Genomic DNA, 12,732 nt, shown 5'->3' on the forward strand with positions numbered 1-12,732 from the left:
GAAATGAACTGTGAAGTAAACGGGCAGTCATGGTCCCCAATGAGCTAGTCTGTCTGTGAAACCCCAGAAGTTAGGTAACCCCCGATTTCTCCTGCAGTCCAGTGTCTCAATTCCCAACAATGATTCTGGTTTTCTGCATGATCTTTGACATGGATATATGAGTCATCAAGCACTGAAATGAGTCCTTGATGGTTGCATTTTCAGGTAGTAATTAATGCTATGGACCATCTGATCGTGAACTTGCTCTCTTGTTTCGCAGTAATTGGTAACCCGGTCCACCGAGCCTTCACCTGGTCATCCCCTGGGTGAGTGTAAAGTCATTATCTGACTTCCCTGATTATTGACTTTTATTATTTAAGAGCTAAAACAGAGCTACTAATTGGACATGCTGTGAAATATTTTTCCTCTTGCTAAGAAAATGTGTTGGTTGCTGGCGAGGGACTTGTATTCCAGGAAGCCCTGGAGCAGCCGAGCAGGCTCTGTCTGGCTCTGTCCACTGTGGGCTGCATTGGGTGTTGTAAGGCTTCTTGGTTTTGGTGGCACAGCAAATTGCGTTATTGCTCTCAATACCGAGGGGGTGGGGGACGTCTCAATATTTTGATTAACCAGGGGGAAAAGTTGGAGAAGCCTCCATAAAACCTTAATGGTTCATTGTTAGGGTGGAGAATTTCAATCTGATTTATAGAATTTTCCTCTCCTTTTTTTTAAATGAAAATAGTTTTTTATTGCTTTTGGTTACAAAGCACATGTCTAACCAACTGCTAAAAAAAAAAAAAAAAAGTAGGTACTGCCAAAGAGAAGTCCTATTGGGTCTAGTTAAGGAATAAAAGAGGTTCATTTATAATTAAGATTGTTCCTCAGAGGGAAGTTAACACATATGTACTTAGTCTAACTTCTCTGTGCATGCATGTGTGCGTGTATGCATGTAGGATAAATAACTACTGTATTTGCTTACTGTATTGATCGGCATAGGGAGTCCTCTTGCTTAGTCAGCAAAGGCAAAACCCACCCTGGGTGAGGAGCACATAGTCTAAACTAGCGATGTCAGCTCATTAGACTGCACTCCATCCCTAACATCCCTCTTGCCACCTGAGAAACAACAGAAAGGAATAACGTAAGTGGAAAACAAAGTATTAGCCATATTGGTGGCAAAAGTGACTGTGAAACGTGGCTTCAGAATGAGAGTCATGCAGACGTCTCCTTAGCAAACCTCCAGGGTTAGCCGACCCCTCCATTCTAGCCATGGGCAGTCCTGGGTGGGACAGGTCTGCAAACTGGGAACTGGATGCTGAAGTTATCAAGGACAGTGAAAGTCCTGGAAAGTGGTCATGCAGTTCTGTTGAGATATGTGGAGAGTGGAAAGAAAGTCCATTAGGATGTAATAGACAGAGCACAGGATTCAAAGCTAGAGGGAATTTTAGCTCCATCGTCTATTGCTGAGTGAGCTTGGGCTCAATCTCTCTGGGCATCTGTTTCCCCATTTTAAAAAGTAATATCTACTTTGCATGATTATTGTGAGAACTGGCCTCATATATACACACGTGTCTAGTAGGTGCCGGGACCAAAGGAGGCATTCTGGAAGCGGTAGGGATTGTTACAGGGTTGGAGGGGCTGATTAAAATAGATATATTATACAACATTGAAATGGCAGGGGTCTACTAGAGAAAAGTGGCTTTAAGGATAAACCAGAAGAAGAAATGAATTCATATCTGTGTGTCTCTGTGTATGAGCAACTTCACAGGTGTCATCACTAAAAAGAGGGTCCACTCATCAACTATTCGGGATGTCTCTGTGCAGAGCTAGGAGGGATGGGAAGTCGGTGGAACAATTTCAGATCCTTCTTTAGGGAGCGATCGTTATTAACATGAATTTCACCAATGTCAGACTAGAAAGGACCAATCAGACTAATATGGGTGGATACTGTACATATAGGTCTTGTCCTGGACTTCTTAGTTCTTTGTTCCTGGTTTAATAAGTTATGTGCTTTGATTCGCCAGAGCGGGTAAAATTGGCACTGTCCATAGTGATTTGAAGGAATGTGCTTTATATCTTCCGTATATGAGTAGGAGATTTCTAAACTGAAACCTTTTGCTCAACTGATTCTAGGGTAATTCTTGACATTATATCTTGTAACGCAGTTTGTATCTGCTACTCGTCATTGAGCTCTCTCTTTAAAAATCCACATAAATGACAAGTCTCCTTGGGGTAGTCCTAGGTTTTGTGGTGTATTCCAGTTTTACATCTGGGTGTATTTGAGCAGGGTACTTTGAATGTAATTGTTAGGTCTGTGGTGTCCTCATTAAAGGTATCAATTTATGACACTTTCATAGAATATATAAGAATAGTACATTATCCTTTATGACTTAGAAAGGGAATACAAGACTGAGATATTCTCTTTACATCTTGTACCAGGTGAGGAGAATATATATGTAGGCTTATCTTGTTTGTAAATTTCTCATTATAGAGACTTTCAAATATATATATATAAAGGTAAAGAAAATAACCTCCCCCCTCAAGCCCACCAGGTACCTATCACAAAGTTTCATCAACAATCAACTCTTGGATAGTCTTTTTTTTCCCTACATCTTACTTACACACCCCCCCGCACCCCATCTAGATTATTTTAAAGCATATATCAGACTTCATATAATTTTATCTATAAACATCTCAATACATATCCCCAAAAGATAAAAAATTTAAAATACATAACCACATACCATTATCATGCCAACAAAATTAACAGCAATTTCTTTTTTTTTTTTTAAAGATATTTATTGGGGAATTGGGGGGATGGGAACAGTGCTGGGGGAATTGGGGAAAGGGGAACAGACAAGTTGCTGTCGTTTTTTATTCTTCAATCTAGTTGTGGAGGACGTCGCCCCACTGGCCCAAGTTGGCACCATCATCGCGCTCTTCTCTGGCGAGGCAGATCAGTCGCCGGCTTCTGGACGGCTGCTCACTGCGGCTGCTGGCCGCTCACGCTGGCTGCTGGCCACACACGGTAGCCCATGGCAATCCACTGCCACAGGGACTGCAGCCCACGCCGTCGCCGGCGACTCATGGCAGCCCAGCTCCAGGTCGAGCTGCCGTTCAGCATCTTAGCTGTAGAGGGCAGTGTCACTGGCCCTCATATGTGGGATCCGAACCGGGGCTCTCTGGCATCCCAAGCGAGTTCTTAACCATTGCGCCACTCGGCCGGCCCAACAGCAATTTCTTAGTGTCATCCATTATCCGTCAGCATTCCCATTGTCCCTTGTACCTTTTATGTATATATTAATTTTTTTTTTTAGCTGAGCTACCCTGCCACCTGTTGGCAGCTCAGTGGCAGCTCAGCTCGGGCCAGGAATCGAACCGGCGACCCTGTTGCTCAGAGCTCTCACTCTTGAGTGAGCTCTCAACCAACTGAGCCACTCGGCCAGCTCCCAATTTTTTTTAATTTTTAATAGTAAGGCTATAAGTAGTGTTGACATAGTATAGTTGTTAATATACCTGTTAAGTATCTTCTAATCTATTGAGAATTCCATCATTTATTTTTATTTTTTCCAACTTTATTGAGGTATAACTGAGAACTCTATCATAACATACAATAAACTGCACATACATTTTGACATATGTGTACAACTATGAAACCATCACCACAATCACAATAATGAACATATCCATCACTCCCTAAAGTGCAGGGATGGTAACCCCCCCGATCCCCTGCTTACCCTCTACCCCCAACCCAGCACAACCACTTACCTGCTTTCTGTCCCTGTAGATGAGTTTGCATTCTCTATAATTTCATGAGAATGAAATCATAGGGCCAGCCGAGTGGTGTGTTGTTTAAGAGCTGGCTTGGGACACCAGCTCTGAGCATCAGGGCCCCGGTTCGGATCCCACATGAGGGCCAGTGACACTGCCTTCTATAGCTAAGATGGTGAACAACAGCTCGACCTGGAGCTGGGCTGTCGTGAGTTGCTAATGATGGTGTAGGCTGCAGCCCCTGCTGCAGTAGGCTGCCATAAGCTACTGTGAGTGGCTGGCAGCTAGTGTGAGCCACTACCCAGTGGCTGGCGAACAACTGCCTCACCCAGGAAGAGCACAATGATAATACCAACATGGGCCAGTGAAGCGACGTCCTCCACAACTAGACTGAAGAACAAAAAGACAGCAACTTGTCTGTTCCTCTTCCCCAGATTCCCCAGTGCTGTTCCTCTCCCCTAACTTCCCCAATAAAATCTTTTTTTTTTAAAAAAAGAATGAAATTGTAAAGTGTGTGTTCTCTTTTTTATTTTATGAAGGTAAAATTCACATGCAAAAGAATGAAGTTAGACTGCTACTTCACACCACTTACAAAAATTAACTCCAAGTGAATTGGGCATGTAAGAGCTAATGTTATTAAATTCTTGGGAAAAAATGTAGGTGTAAATCTTTGTGACCTTGGCTTATGCAACAGTTTCTTAGATACAACCTCCAAAGCATAAGCAGCACAAACAGCAACAAAAAGAAATGGTACTTGATCAAAATTCAAAATTTTGATGCATCAAAGGACACTATCAAGAAAATTGAAAGATAACCCACTGTTCATAAAAGTGTCATTCATAATAGCCAAAAAATAGGAAATATCCCAAATATGTATCAAGTGATGGATGGAAAAACAAAGTGTAGTACTCATATGTCCATACAAGGAATATTACTCAGCCATAAAAAGAAATGAAGTATTGATACATGCTACAACATGGGTGTGAACCTTGAAAACATGTTAAGTGAAAGAAGCCAGTAACAAAAATCACGTATCATATGACTTCATTCATATGAAATGTCCAGAATAGGCAAATGTGCAGAGACAGAACGTAGATCCAATGGTTGCCTAGGCCCAGGTGTTGGAGGAGGGGGTTTTTGGAGTGACTGTGAGTAGCAATGAGATTTCCTTTTAGGGTGATGAAAATATTCTAAAATTTATGTGGTGGTGGTTGCATAACTGGGAGTATACTAAAAACCAGTGACTTGTACACTTTCAATATGTGTAATTCATGGCATGTGAACTATATATCTCCAGGAAGTTATTTATTTGAAAAGCTCATGTTCATCTTTGATACAGTTGGCCACAAAGGGTGGGAGGGGGTGGGGAACCAGCCACATGCCTCAGGTGATCTAGAGACTTGCGTTGTTATCTAGACACAGTTTTGCCATGGACATAGTTTGATCCTGAGCAGCTCATGTCTCTCTCGTATGCCTCACTTATTCCATGAATATGTAAAATTAGAAGGGTGGACCGGATAACCTCGAGATCTTGTCCAGGAATCTTCCCTGCTAATTTTGTAGCTTGTGACGCACTGGATGTGTTTCCATCTTTCGCCTTGATTTCCCGGTGGATTGTGGAAGTCAGCTAGAGATAGAGACAGACATTGCCTCAGCAAAAATGTATTTGGCTGGCCCTGCACTATGCTTTGTCATCCCTGGCACTGAGATGGTTTTATGTAACTATACGGTGTCTTTTTCATTATACCAAAATAGACACTCTATCAGCGTGTCATAGGAGAAAACACTGCTCTACCCCCAAGCCTCACGGCAAGTTTATATCATGCTCCCTAGATGCTCCTTTCTCTACTGCTGGTCCAATCATCTGTAATGTCTGCATTTTGGAAACAGGGCAAGGGTTACCCGTTTCCTCCCTCTTGGCCCTTGGAAGGCTGCCTCATCCTAGAAGTTCCAGTCCGAGGCCTTTCGTGACTCATCTTTGGTCTTTTATCCCACACAGAAAAGGGCTGCTTTGCCGTAAGCGGTTGTTCCATTTGTTCATACCCGTTTCCTGCCAAAGTAACAATTTCCCCCAAAGGAAATAAAAGATGTTCTGCGTCGTTCATTAGTTTATGCATGCGGAATGAATGAGGAACTGATGCGAAGAACCCAGCAGTAATGAGGTGGTGACCAAAACGGGATGGGGTGCCCCAAAAGCAATCTCTCGCAATGGGCAATTAATTATTAAAAATTGGAGCCCAGGTACGTTATATTACTACAGCCATCAGCCAGAGCATACAGTCTCATTAAAATTAGTGAGTCTTAAGCCTGTTTATTATAAACAGATAATTAGTTTCCACTTAAAGTGTTTGCCAGTTTCTTGTGCTAGAAAGAATTCAGGTTTGGATAATCATACCTTCTTTTGATTATACATATGTGACCATTAGATTTTTTATGGAAAATTGACGCATATGCATGGCTGTATATTATTATTATTATTATTATTATTATTATTATTATTATTACTACTACTACTACTACTACTATGTAATTTCCAAAAATACGGAGTAGATAGCTCACCTGTATTCCATGCTGAGTGTATGAGTAGCAGGGATGTGCAAGCATCTGATGATTGTTTTTCCCCCAAGATGAGCTTTCCTTTGTATTCCCTTTCTCCCGGCTGCCTTCATGCAATCACTGAGTTTTGGACAAAGTAGATCAACCTTCTATTTCTAGTTTGGGGGAAGTTTGCGGTTTGGGTTTGAAACATTTAAGTTTCTTGCTCTTATCCCCCCTAGCTAGTCCTCCTCCTGAATGACTCAGAATAATAGTGCTGCTGACGTGTTCCGCTCCTGGGACCTTGAGCTGCTGTGGGCTTGGTCATTGGTGGGTGTCCAGGCAGCCTCTCTGGCTCCCCTGCCATGCACAGGGGACCACCACGGCCAAGCGGCTCTGGTTACTCCTTTTAAAAAATCACACACACACACAAACACACTCACACACACACACACCTGCATACGCGGAGACAGACACATGCACATTTTTTTTTGTTTGTTTATTTGAAAGGGCGTTAGGAATACACAAATTTCCTTAGGTATTAGGAATGACTTTTTTTTTTTTGCCATGTGTATACATGAATGTATGTGTATGTAAATATATACATGTAAATATGGTTTTATATATACTATATAAATGTTTTATTTCTGTGGTCAAATTCCAAGAAAAGGCGCTTCTGTGACTGTGTTTCAAGTGGAAGTGAGAAACTGGGAACCAATTCAGTGTGAACTACCATTCCAAAGTCAGAGAAAGAAAGGGGCAGTTACATCAATACAGACAAAGGCATTTTTTCACAGCCAATCCTCCTGGAAGGTCATCAGATTAAAATGACAAAAAGCAAAACAGGGGCCTCTTCCTCTCCCCCTAACTGGGCACATTGTATAGATTTGTAAAATCCCCTGGAAAATAGAGTCTTGGACAGCACATTAGACACTAAAGACTTGTAACAGCTCTCTTCCAGAAGTGAAGAAAGCCCTCGTCAGGAACCCTTGACTGGGTGTTTATGGCTGGGAAATACTGTAACCCTATAATTTGTCTCTCGAACGCCGCATTCTTTTTTGGAACCAAAGCTACAGGTCAATTATTGCGGTTGGTGAGCTTTCCCTTTTGGGTGTGAATTGGGGCCAATTCTGCAGGAAAGAAGGGTTTCCTTTCTGGCATTGGCTCACTACAATTATGAAATCATATCATGGGTTTGCTGAAAACTGTATTCTTCAGGGAGCTCCAAGGGGATCCTATGAGGTTATCCTCGGGACACTGCGTTGGAAACCCTTTCTCACAGCAGGACCCAGCATCTCCTCTCCACGGCTGTCTCTTTGAACTTCTAGAACTTCCTCTTTCAAGACTTAGGATTCCAGAATCATAAGTGACCTCTTACTAAATCCATGGCTATGGTAATTTACTTATCCTTGGAATCAAGGACTTCTCTGGTCCGAGTTACCTTTGCTTAAATGTATCTCTTTCTACCTAGGAAGATGTCCTCTCTCCCTCTCCCTTTCTCTCCCTCCCTCTCTCCCTCCCTCCTTGTCTTTTCCCTACAATTATCTGTAACCTATTGTGTGAAAAGCATTCAATTTTATGTTACACTCACTTTGTGCATTTGGAGCAGTTTTTGTACTTCCTCTGATGTGCTTCTCAGGACAACCTGAGGAAAGGAGGGGAAATAATATTTCCAGAAGAGCAATGTTGATTATGGAGAGAATATGAGTTTGGGAGACATACGGGGATTCAATTCCCTTTCCCACACATACATATACGGCGTGGATAAACTGCCCCATCTTTTTCAGCCTTAGTGTCCACATCTGTAAATTAGCAATAGTAACAAGAACTTCTTGGCGTTTGGAAAATCGGAGGACATGCTTCAGGAGAGTGCCTTGTATATAGCCTAACACACACATACTGAGGGCCTTCTTGTCATCGTTATCCTTTCTATTATTAGCCTCAGTTTGGACACCATGTAACCGAGTGTCAGAGAGAGGGAGCAACGTGCCAGGTGACACAAAGGTAGCAAGTGGCAGAGCCAGCCTTGGATCTCCAGTTGTCACTCATCGCCCCTCCTTATATGGGATGGGCGGTGCTGTCCTTTCCTACAAGGTGGGGCATGTGGGCGATGCTGCTGTCCCTTCTGTGTCCTTTCTCCAAAGCCCTCCATGAACAGAGGCTCTCCCCTTTGTGTTACGGGTAGGAAGGCGAATCCATTCTTTCGATTTGTATCTCCTCCTCTGGGCTTTTGTGACTTAAGGTACCTGCACAATTTTTCAGACTTCAGAGAAAACACTGAGGCGTAAGTGGTCCTGTGGTGGTGAGAGAGCCCCTGGCAGGTGCTGTGGAAGGCAGGGGACCCCTGCAAGTGTGGGTGGTCATCCTCAGGGGGGTGGGCAGTGGCCCCAACTGTCAGAACAAGCAGGTCATGGAGGACATTGGCTCATTTATACTCTTGCTGCTGCATCCTACTCCGCACTCACTTGAGCTGTAGCTGAGTTCCACCTGAGATTTCACCTTGAATGCCAACAAAGTGGTGTTCAAGGTCACTGACTGTACATCTTTCCACTCCTGAAGAAAAGTCAGATAAATAACGAAAGTGATTTACTGCAGGCTTTATGCTCCAGTGATGACAACAGAGCTGGAAACTTTCTAGTGCGTGGTTTGGAGGCTCTTTTTTTTTTCTTCTTTGAATACTGTGTTCAGAGGGGTGGCTGGTACTTTCTAACGCTAATGATACCTACGGTGTGTGTGGGCCATTTCTACCTGTGGTGCATCCACTTCAGATGCTGTGTGGGAAGCAAGAAAATGTTCTGTGTATTTGAAAATGCTAGAATTACCCACTGCTTGAACTAAGTTTGTTCTCTTTGCCATCAGAAAGAAAACCCCTGAGGTGCATTACTTTAGCCCGGAAAACATGGGCAAACAAAAAGAATTTCATTTTACTCTGTGTTTCTTCTTCCCTTTAACACCCAACACGTTCACCAGCAATGTCCCTTTAACATCAAGAGGCAACAGTCTTGAAACCTTTGTTATGAAAACAATATTGAGAACACCATGCTGCTTCCCAAGGTAGTTGTTTTCAGAATGGCTTAGAAATGTCTAGGAAAAAAAAAATTGCATGGGGTACATTTGGGACTTTGGATAAATCGCTTCTGTTTTTTACCCTGGAAGAAAAGCCTTGGGGTTTCAGTTTAGTGAAAAGATAAAGAACGACAAGAAATAGTCTCACCCAGAAACACCCTCGCAGATGCACCCAGAATAATGTTTGACAAATGTCTGGGCACCTGACGGCCCAGTCAAGGCGACACCAAAATGAACCACCAGAAGAAGTGAATGTTGTGACTGAATGTTTGTGTCCCACTAAATTCACATGGAGAAGTCCTAATCCCCAATGTGATGGGGCCTTTGGGAGCTGATTGGGTTTAGATGAGGTCACGACCATCAGCTGTTTCACCAAGGGTTCCTAGTCCTCTTATTGAGAATATTATTAAGAACCAAGCTCTTGGCACTTGAGTGTGTTAGTTGGTACTGGGGTTTTGTTTCTTTGATCCCTCTGAGATGACAGAGCAAGGATTTATATATATATATATATATATATATATATATATATATATATAAAACCATCTGTATCTCTGTCAAGCTAAACAGGAGTTCACGCTGATATCTCCACGTATAATCTGTTACCTCATGGATCCTTCTCGCCTCCTCCCCATGCTTATCTATAACCTCTCACTCCGCAGGAGAAATCTGGCACCCACCACCCACCATCCACTTATTTTATTGTCCTTTGTCAGTATACATGTCTAGCAGCTTCAGAATTATTCCCGCCCCCCCCCCCCCCCCCCCCAGCAATAGGGGAAAAAACCAACTTTACCAACCAGAGTACAATGCTTATAGTGTAGTGTGGTTTCTTTTGCCTTTAGTCTTAGAGAGTTCATTCATTTCCAAAGCAACTTGGATGACCACCTTTTTCTCTTGCTCTCTCCCCTTCATAAGGTTGTTCCATTTGAGTTACATTGGTAATACAGTTGGACTCATTTGTCACAGTCCACATTCCATCCTGGGTTCCCCAGTCCTCCTCAGTGGCTTTTGAAATTCACATGCGTTAAAGTACAATGTTTCAGCTGTGATGTTCTATGGGTTTTGACAAATACATAGTGTCTCAGAGGTAACCACCCTAGGGATATTGTTTTACAATAAAAATTTAATGTATGTTACTCTTCACCTAAAAGTTTGTTATTCTGGATTCACCCACGATTTTATCCACCAATAATGTATTTCTTTAGTTAACAAGCACATATATAACTCTTACCATGTGCTGGGCATTCTTTTACGTGCTTTACACGTATTTACTCATTCAACCCTTCTAACATTCCTATGACACAGTCGCTATTATTATCCTTAGGTTACAGATAAGGAAACTGAGGCAAAAAAAGGTTAAATACCTTGCCAAGGCCACACAGCTAATATGTATTCATCATCCAAGGCAAACTCAGCACACATGGCCTTTTGATTTGAAGTTCACATCACATTGGAGCCTGGGCGAGGCTGAACAGATCCCCGAGGCTTTCTGCATGCATGACCCATAGCAAAACCATGCTCGGTGGTAGAGGTTCTCCAGGTACACAGCAAGCAGGAGCTACGAGGAGTGCTTTGAACCGTCTCCTCCAGCGGTTGTAACATTGATGAATCAGAATAATTTATGGCTGCTTTACTGAATAATTTACCAATCAAATCATTGAGAAAAGCCATCAGAGGTGACGTGGGAGAACAAGGAAGAAAAAAATTTGGAGCAAAAAAGGATCCAAAAGAACCAGCTGGGCTGGTTGCTGCCCACCAGGGTCGGGCGCATGGCAGGAAGGCAGCTCTCTGCTGGCCTCGCTTTGATTCAGGAGGCAAAATATGGTCGTCTGTCCAGCGTATGCCGCTTCCCACCCTGAGAGCTGCTGCGGAGCCTGTGTCCATTTCCAGGGGACTCAGCATTTGCCTTTCTCTCACTTATCTGTTCTTTCTGCATGAACGTCTAACTCACTGTCTAGGGTGTGGAGTAGAGCTTGGTATCAGGATTCCTATTCTAGATCCGACTCCATCCTTGTTGCAAATTGCATGGCTTCTAAAAATGGTCAGTTGAGGAACACTTTGCAATTACCAAAGGAATTTGCATGTTGTCTTGTTGAATCTGTACAATTTACTCTTTAGGTCAGTGTCACTATCTGTCCCGCTTGGGTGATGACCAATGCACAACGGGGGGTTCACTCAGAGTGGGTGCCCGTAATCCAGATCACTGACCCCAAGCCCTCCTTTCTCTCCTCCCTTCTCCAGTTGCCCTAGTCTCCTACGCCACCAAGAAAGAGCAATCAGATTTAAGTCAAAGAGCTGGCTCTTTGTGATAACCACTCCATTAATTTTAGTCCTTTCTGCATTCTTCACCCCATCTATTATCCCACATAGACGTCTGTGCAATATCCCTTGGGAGTCCAAGACATTTCCTTCGTGGTATAACGTCAGGATTAAATGGCCGTTTCAAACGCTAATTTTTCTAATCTTGTTTAGTGCCCATACCACGAGCATTTTTGCTGCTCTCTGGGCTTTTGGAGTAAGTTATCTTAATTAACTGAGAAGAAGCCAGAGTCACTGGGCAAAGAGAAATGATGCCAGCTTTAGAATCAACTCAGACAAATAAATAGATGGAACAGAATTTTCTGGGCTGGCCTTGCAGATAATCTCACAGTTTGGTTTAGAGAAGTCTCTAGAGAGTTCCACTAAGGAACTAGCGTAAAATGACAAGGATGCTAGAAAATCTAGCTCTCAGCACATGCCCTAAGGATTGGAAGGAAGTTGGAGATGGCTAATCAACATTCGAATCCTGACTCAAGCACTTTTTGGGTTGTGAATTACTATACAAAATGAGTCCTTACTACCATGAGTGTACAAAAATCATCTGGAGCCTCAACTGTGAGAAAGGGAAAACGAGGCTAGATTTTCTAGCATCCTTGTCATTTTACCTAAATAAATGGGCCGTTAGTTAGCGCATCAGATTTCTGTGCCCATTTTAGTAATTGAATGGGATTTACTTCCCAGTTGATCTATGTGTTGTAGCAATATTTGCTCATGGTGAAATTCCCTATCAGTGTGTTATGGCTAGCTCTCGTACATTGCAGTGAGCATCTATTATAGCTTCTCAGTTCTAATTTCCTCTCGTGGTTGGAAATTATGGTTCAATATCTACTTTTGGTACTTGAGATGTTAAAATGTTTCATGAATATTTGAAAACTCATATTTTCCTGTAGTCATCAAACGTTAGCCATTGTATTTTTCTCTGACTACTGAAAGAACTTTAAGATACCATCCCTTCTATTCTCCCTACCATCTCATAAACTATTAGAATAATCTTGTATTTTCTTTAATTAATAAAGATTATACATCAACTACTGTTTAAGAATGCCACAAGGGCCGGCTGAGTGGCGC

Source organism: Hipposideros armiger, unplaced genomic scaffold (assembly GCF_001890085.2).
Source record: "Hipposideros armiger isolate ML-2016 unplaced genomic scaffold, ASM189008v1 scaffold_35, whole genome shotgun sequence".
Lineage (NCBI taxonomy): Eukaryota > Metazoa > Chordata > Mammalia > Chiroptera > Hipposideridae > Hipposideros > Hipposideros armiger.